At 36.4% G+C, this 7937-nt stretch overlaps 1 protein-coding gene across 1 annotated transcript in view; it reads left to right on the forward strand.

The window, feature by feature from the left end:
• The window catches only part of LOC105000199 (cGMP-inhibited 3',5'-cyclic phosphodiesterase A), a 348425-nt gene that overhangs the window by 81864 nt on the left and 258624 nt on the right, over positions 1–7937 (forward strand). The gene's annotated exons all lie outside the window — the stretch shown is intronic.

Genomic DNA, 7937 nt, shown 5'->3' on the forward strand with positions numbered 1-7937 from the left:
AGGCTGCAGTCCATGGGGTCGCTAAGAGTCGGACACAACTGAGCGACTTCACTTTCACTCTTCACTTTCATGCACTGGAGAAGGAAATGGCAACCCACTCCAGTGTTCTTTCCTGGAGAATCCCAGGGGCAGGAGAGCCTGGTGGGCTGACGTCTATGGGGTCGCACAGAGTTGGACACGACTGAAGTGACTCAGCTTACATTTAAGTGGGGCTTTTCTAGTGGTTCAGATGGTAAAGAATCTGCCTGCAATGCAGGAGACCCAGGTTTGATCCCTGGATCAGGAAGATCCTACAGAGAAGGGAAAGGCAACCCACTCTAGTATTCTGGCCTGGGGAATGACAGAGAAGCCTGGAGGGCCACAGGCCATGGCGTCACAGAGTCGGACACAACTGAGTGACTAGCACACACACTTACACATTCCATTTAAGAGGCAATGTCAAGTTTTAAAAAATAAATTCAACTGAAGGAAATTTGATTTTATGTGTACTAAATTATGGGTGGGTTGGTCCATAATGTAGTCGAATCACGAAGGTGATTGCTATGTGAATTTTGGAGTTGGTGACACATAGTATGTTTGATTCCATCTTTTCTTTCTTTCTAGTTACCTTTATATACAGATATAAAGCATAAAAGGGTAGACTTATCTTGAAAAGTTAGATTAAAATAATCATTTTTATCTACTTTCTTCCCTAACTAATCTATGTTAAACTTTGAGTTTAACCCAGTAATTAAAAGGAATAATAATGATGATTGTTGATGGCTGTTTTTTTTTTTAAACCAAAATTCCTATTCAAGTAACCTTGTAGCAAATTTAAATGAATTTTGACCAGTTGGTTCACCAGGTGAACAAAATGCAGATGTGTGTCAAAATGTCAATTTACAAGTGAGTAATACCCTGTCTTACTGCAAAAATTATTTTTATGTATCTATAGTATAAAATACCAAAATATAGATAGTATCAGAAAACTTTTATTTTTATTATTTTTCATTTTATTTTTAAACATTTTTTTGATGTGGACCATTTTTAAAGTCTTTATTGAATTTGTTATAACATTGCTTTTGTTTTACATTTTGGTTTTTTGGCCACAGGAATATAGGATCTTTGGTCCCCAACCAGGGATCAAATATGAACACCCTGCATTGATTGGCAAGGTCTTAACCACCGTATCACCAGGGAAGTCATGGAAGATTTTTAAAATAGCAATTAGAGTAGGAATAAAAGGAATATGAAAAGCAGGGAAAGAGATGAAGTACTTCCCTTGCCTCCTCAATGCTGTGTTTCTCTACTTTGGGTGCTATGTATATCATATAGGATATAGTCTGTGTTACCACTAAAAAAAGAGTTATTACCAGCCCTGGATCTCACCTGTAACTTGTTGACTTGTAATTTTAGGTAGGAAATATATTAAAAGTATTATTTGACAAGTACTTAACCCCAAAATTTCCAAGTCAGTTTTGAACATTGGAAAGATTGAAAACTAAAACTACTTTTTGGTAATTCATGAAGATTAGAATTGAGTTAGGATTAGTTCTCTCATCAGAAGTGTGTCCTTCTCAAAGTTGCCCTATACAACATTCTGATTTGTTTGACTCATTATCAATTTTGGTTTGGGTAAAGCAATTTTAAATATATTTTAAAATAATTTGAAAAATATTTTCAATATTCACCATTTCCTTTCATTCTCAACTTACAGTATTTAAAATTTTATGTCAAGCGTTCTTACAATTCAGTATTCATTTAGTTAAAAAACTCTGGTAAAATATCAACATATTGTAGGAGAGTAAAACCTATATTCATGCTATACCCAGGATAAATTGTCTCAGCTATAGTGTGTTACCTATGTCCATCTAAGAATAGGAATGAGAACAGTTGCTGTTGCCATCAATCAGAACTTTTGAGAATAAATATGAAAGTAGTTTGCAGGTAATTTAAACTCCAGGTATCAAAATTGTTACATTATGCAGAATAATAAACTAGGAATCAGATTTTTAGCTTATTAATGGCAGAGCTGGAGATGAATAATATGATGACTCTCAATCTCCATTTTTGCATCTGCAAAATGGAAAAAGAAATTTCCTTTTCAACCTCTGTTATTTGCAGTGTTAAGAATTCTGGCAAGTAATATATATGTGTTTTATTTTAAAATATTCATTTATTTGGCTGCACTGGGTCTTCGTTGCTGCATGTAGGATATAGTTCCCTGATGAAGGGTTGAGCCCAGATACCCTGCATTGGGAGCATGGAGTTTTAGCCAGTAGACCACCAGGGAAGTCCCTTATATGTGTTTTTAAAACTCCACATAAATGCGTTAAACTTTTATCTGTTGCTCAATCAAATCTTGGCACAAAGCTCTATGCCTTATATCTAAGCATATTGTAACTTATTCCCGGGTGAGGAATCAACTATACCTATGGTAAATGTATCAGATGGTAGTAGTTCATGTATATCAATGAGCTACAAATATGTAGAATTAAGAAATGAGAAACATCAAATATTCTCAAAGATTATTGGCTTTACTCTTATTTTTAATTTTTACCTTTGTTTCAGTGTTTGCTCAGAGTATTTGGAAATACGATTTCTAATTACAAAAGCAGTGCTTATTCATTGAGGAAAATGCAGACAGGCCTCAGGAAGGGGACAAAACATCACAGTTAGTTCCACTACCCTGGACCTAGACACTGTTAATATTCTAGCACAATTCCTTCTATTGTGAGAGCATGCTTATGTGTATTGTTTGTGTGTGAGCATATGTGTGTAGTTGTGGTTTAGTCTCTTTTACAGGTAAGAACTTTACTAAATAAGGAGGATATACACTTTTAGCTGGGTTTTTCACTTAATTTTCTTTTCTGGAAAGCAGAATCATTTTTTAAATTTGTTTCTGCCTAGTTAATGATATTTACTTGTGCTTTTATGTTCATTGGTAATTGGATGTAATACTCTTGGTTCTGCACTTGCCACTAGATGGCTCTGTTCTTGGAGTGACTGTTTCCTAAAAGTGTATGTGTGTGTTTGTGTGTGTGTTCAGTCTCTCAGTGGCATCTGATGCTCGCAGCTCCATGGACTGTAGCCCACCAGGATCCTCTGTCCATGGAATTTTCCAGGCAAGAATACTGGAATGGGTTGCCTTTTCCTACTTTAAGGGATCTTCCCTAAAATGTGCGCTGTTGTAATTAAGTTGAAATGATGAGAAATTTGATTGATATTATCAGCATTATATTAAACATCAGTTCAGTTCAGCCGCTGAGTTGTGTCCGACTCTGCAACCCCATGGACTATAGCATGCCAGGCCTCCCTGTCCATAACCAACTCCTGGAGTTTATGTGCTTTGGAAGCAATATAGTCACTTAACAAGGTCCACTGACAATTGGTAAACTGATACCTGAAATATTTTTTCAGGGCTCGCTTTTCCGGTCTGTAAGTATAATATTGAGTATATCATCATTTTGTCCATCAGGCAGCTAATTTTCATCATAATTGTCTTTTCTGTACTTGATTTTAGTGACAGTGTAATTCTCTAGGCCCATGAGATATACTCTGTAAGATTTTATTCTGTATGTTGATAATCTTAAGATGTTTAATGGGTTAAATTGTGATTACTTTCAAAACAGGTTTTGTTTTTTTTTCATATACACCCTAAGTGCATACCAGGATAGTATGTGATGCAAGTTTTCTTTCTTCCTCAAGACTGTACCGTAGGACTATAAATAGCTGATCTGCTATTAAGTGAAATGAGACAGAAGGGCGCAGGCATGAGTATTTCATGTGTGAATAAAAGGTATATCCAAAACTCTCCAGATGTACCTGGCTCATTAACATCACACCTTGTCTCATAGGAAGTAAGTCAAATATTTTCAGAGAAGTTCTCTCACCACCTTAGGAACCTATTAAATTTCACACTCCATTTATACCATCAAGCAAATCTCAATATTATTAAGAAAAAGTTAATAATATATGAGAATATAAAAGAACCTTAAAAGAAATTAGAAACTTAGCCATGACATTATAGGTTCTTTGTGCATTACTATTTACTTCTTTCTTTTTTTTTAACTTTTTAATTGAAGGATAATTGATTTACATAATTGTGTGGTTTTCTGTCGTACATCAATAAGAATCAGCCATAGATACACCCATGTTCCCTCCCTCCCAGACCTCCCTCCCATTTCCCTTTGTTTTTAGGTTCATGATGCCCTGTTTAAATTTTTTTGGAAATGTGAAATGACGTATAGCTTATAAAAATTCTGGGTGTTTTTCTTAGTTCATCAAATTTTGTATAGAGATAGAAGTCAATAAAATTGGAGACTGCTCTCCACAGTTTATTCTCTTCATTAATATTTCATTTTTTTCTTTTCTACAGTGTATTTCAAGCACAGAGTAATCTTTACACTAGTCATATATTAAATTGTAACATTACACATGCCTAAAACTGATATGATTTCCTTTCCACTAACCGCCCCCCAGTTAAGTCCTTACATGTTCTAGAATGCTAAATATCTTTAATCCGTTTATTTATTTGAAAAACGGCAGTATGTCCTGAATAAAATAGTCAATAAAGTTGGAGGTCCTAGAGGTGGATAAAATAGGAGAGCTAATGGGAGAAGTGGTTCCTACTTCTTAGAACTTGAGAGACTATATTGAAAGGGATATTCCAGAAGAAAACACGATAAATAGTGCAAATGTGTGCCCAAAAATTACTCATCAAAGCGATTCTGTGATTTTTAGATCATAAAAAAAAAAAAAAAACATGTTTCAATAGAATTTGTTTGGAGGTCATTGCTGTGTGTAAAGAGCCAATGAAGTAAGTCAGCAGGTTAAAACCTGACCCTCTGGCCCATTTATTTTTCTCTCTCCTGACTCTTGAAAAGCATGTTCCCTAGAGATCCATCCAAACAGTCACTGGGAGTCCTGAGGCCCCACCCTCTGTCCAGTACACTTAACTGTGTTTTGCAAGAGGGAAATGTGCTCCCAGTTCAGTTTTGGACAGCCAAGCTCTTGGAAGTCAAGCAAAGCAACGGATGCTTCTGTGGAGCCCAAACACTCTGCACTGACAGTTATAATCTGTGAATGAAACTCTTTTGGTTAAATGAACAAATAAATGGGGTTTAAATTCTCTTTTAATTTTATAAAGGATTTCAACCAAAATAAAAGCTCTAGAATTAAGAATTTTTGTTGAGTGGGAAGCAGTAATTCTCAGGTGTTCCAATAAGATGAGGAGGTACCATTTGGTGAACCACCTAATAAACAGAGTTGAGTCATGGTCAGGTGACTTCTAATGTGATATCATGAGTGGCCATGATGTACGTGTCACTTTAAGGAAATTATTTTAGAACTAGATTATGACTAGAACATTTTTTTAAAATACAAATTAGCTCTCCTATTTTTATTTTTTGGCCCCACCCTGTAGCATGTGGGATCTTAGTTCCCTGACCAGGGATCAAACCCATGCCCCCTGCATTGGAAGCAGGGAGTCTTAAACACTAGACCACCAGGGAAGTCACTAGAACATTATTTTTAAATATCTTCTAGTAAGAGGCCATTTTGCTTATCTTTGTGTTTCTCACTTTTTTGTGTGTGTAATCGATACTCTGCTTCTGCTGCTGCTACTGCTGCGTCACTTCAGTCTTGTCCGACTCTGACGGCAGCCCACCAGGCTCCCCTGTCTCCAGGCAAGAACACTGGAGTGGGTTGCCATTTCCTTCTCCAATGCATGAAAGTGAAAAGTAAAAGTGAAGTCGCTCCATCGTATCCGACTCTTAGCGACCCCATGGACTGCAGCCTACCAGGCTCCTCCATCCATGGGATTTTCCTGGCAAGAGTACTGGAGTGGGGTGCCATTGACTTCTCTGATACTCTAGACAAATCCAATTTGAATACAGAAATCAGTCTATTAACAATTAGCTAAGTGTGGCTCTGTATGACAGTGATGAAGTTTGAACTTGAGGATAAAATGTATCTTCTTTCTCCTTCTTAATAGTTACCACCTGGTCTAGTTACTAAAGGGACCTGTCTTTCTCCATCTCTTTTTTAGTTTGATTGTGGAAGAGAACTTCAGTGTGTGTGCTTCTCATCCTGTGGTTATAAGGGTAAAAACAAACAGTCATTTGAACTCCAGAGTTGAGTTCAAAATTTGCCGAAATGAGTACACATTTCATTTGCTTTTTTGGAGACTTGTTTTTCTCATTGTTGAGTGGGCTGCTTTTGTTAACTGTGCTTCCAAAGTTTTTTCTTGGTTGTTGAACTACTTGACCTGAGTGTTATTTTAATAAGTACACTCAATTTTTATCTAATTGGGAGTAAAAGACAACAGCTGGTAAACATAAATTCTAAGTTGTTGGTTGTTTTTGTCTTTCTGAAAATTCTGGCTTGAGAAATAGATAGATTTGGTTAAAATAATAGATTATGTGAAATCTCTGGAAGAGATGCTTTAAGGAAGCAAAAAAAAGAAGTCAGTGGTCATTCTCTTCTTCTTTTGTTTGGATATCTAGGAATCTTGAATTCTGAAATGAATTTTAAAGACAGTTTAGCATGACCCCTTTTTATTTTTTGAAGTACAGTTGATGTACAATATTACATAGTCCACCCACGTTTTACCCCAAAGCTTTGTATAATAATTCCCTATGTTTTCCCTTACTCTATAGTCATATATATTTCCATGTTCAATATTTTTTAAAAATGAGTTATTAATTTGCTTATATAAAATAGAATGTTTAAAAATCTCTTTTCGATTTACTTTTTCTGTGTGTGATTTTCTCTTAAGAGCATTGAAGATGTATATCTTCTGACATCTTTTACCAGATTTTAGACTTTCCTTATGTGTAGTTAGGACATCCACTTTAATCTGAATATTTGGGCTAATTAAACAGTGGAATGTTTATCAATAGGTAAGCAGATTTCTTGAAACACTCATTTAACATCATAGCAGATCTGCCTTTTGTAGCCAGCCAGCTTTGTGATTTTTGTCTTTTGAACTCAAGCAAAGTACTTTGCGTTACTTAGGTTTCAAAATAGCAACTTTGTTCTGGTGGACTCTATTCATAAATTCATTATGGTATTTATTTTTTCATTTGCAGTTGATTTCTGAGTACTCCCTTTTATACTCTGAGCTGTCTCAGAATATTGCTGTCTTGCACTTTAATTACATTTTACATGTTATATATATATATTGTGTTTGTTGCTTCTTGTCATTAGCCTTTTGTCTGGAAATTAAAAAGGCAGGTGATCAAGTTCAGTACTAGCCTTCATTTCTCTGGATCCTATTTTATCATCTGTAAAATTGCCTTATCAATTGTATGGATCTATAAGATTAATCGAAATGATAAAGATAATTACCTGGCATTGGCATTAGAATCCTAGCAAGTTCCCACTAATCGTAGTTAGGTAAAGATTCAAGACGTAAGTCAACTGACATTGGCATTGGGCAAAGGTCTACCTAACATCACAGATTATACTGATAATCTTGCCCTCTGCTTCCTCTATCACCATTACACAGCTTCTAGTATGCAAGGTTTAAGAGGATTATTTCACCGTTGCTGTTATGACTTTTGGGCTTCCCTTGTGGCTGAGACGGTAAAGCGTCTGCCTACAAAGCGGGAGACCCGGGTTTGACCCCTGGGTTGGGAAGTTCCCCTGGCGAAGGAAATGGCAACCCACTCCAGTATTCTTGCCTGGAAAATCCCATGGATGGAGGAGCCCGGTAGGCTACAGTCCATGGGGTCGGGGAGGAGCCAAGATGGCGGAGGAGTAGGACGGGGAGAACACTTTCTCCCCCACAAATTCATCAAAAGAGCATTTAAACGTTGAGTAAATTCCACAAAACAACTTTTGAATGCCGGCAGAGGACATCAGGCACCCAGAAAAGCAATCCAACTCTTCGAAAGGAGGTAGGAAAAAATATAAAAAGACAAAAAAAGAGACAAAAGAGGGAGGGACGGAGTTCC

The sequence above is a fragment of the Bison bison genome, unplaced genomic scaffold, assembly GCF_000754665.1.
Source record: "Bison bison bison isolate TAMUID 2011002044 unplaced genomic scaffold, Bison_UMD1.0 scf7180017864370, whole genome shotgun sequence".
In the NCBI taxonomy this organism is placed as follows: domain Eukaryota; kingdom Metazoa; phylum Chordata; class Mammalia; order Artiodactyla; family Bovidae; genus Bison; species Bison bison.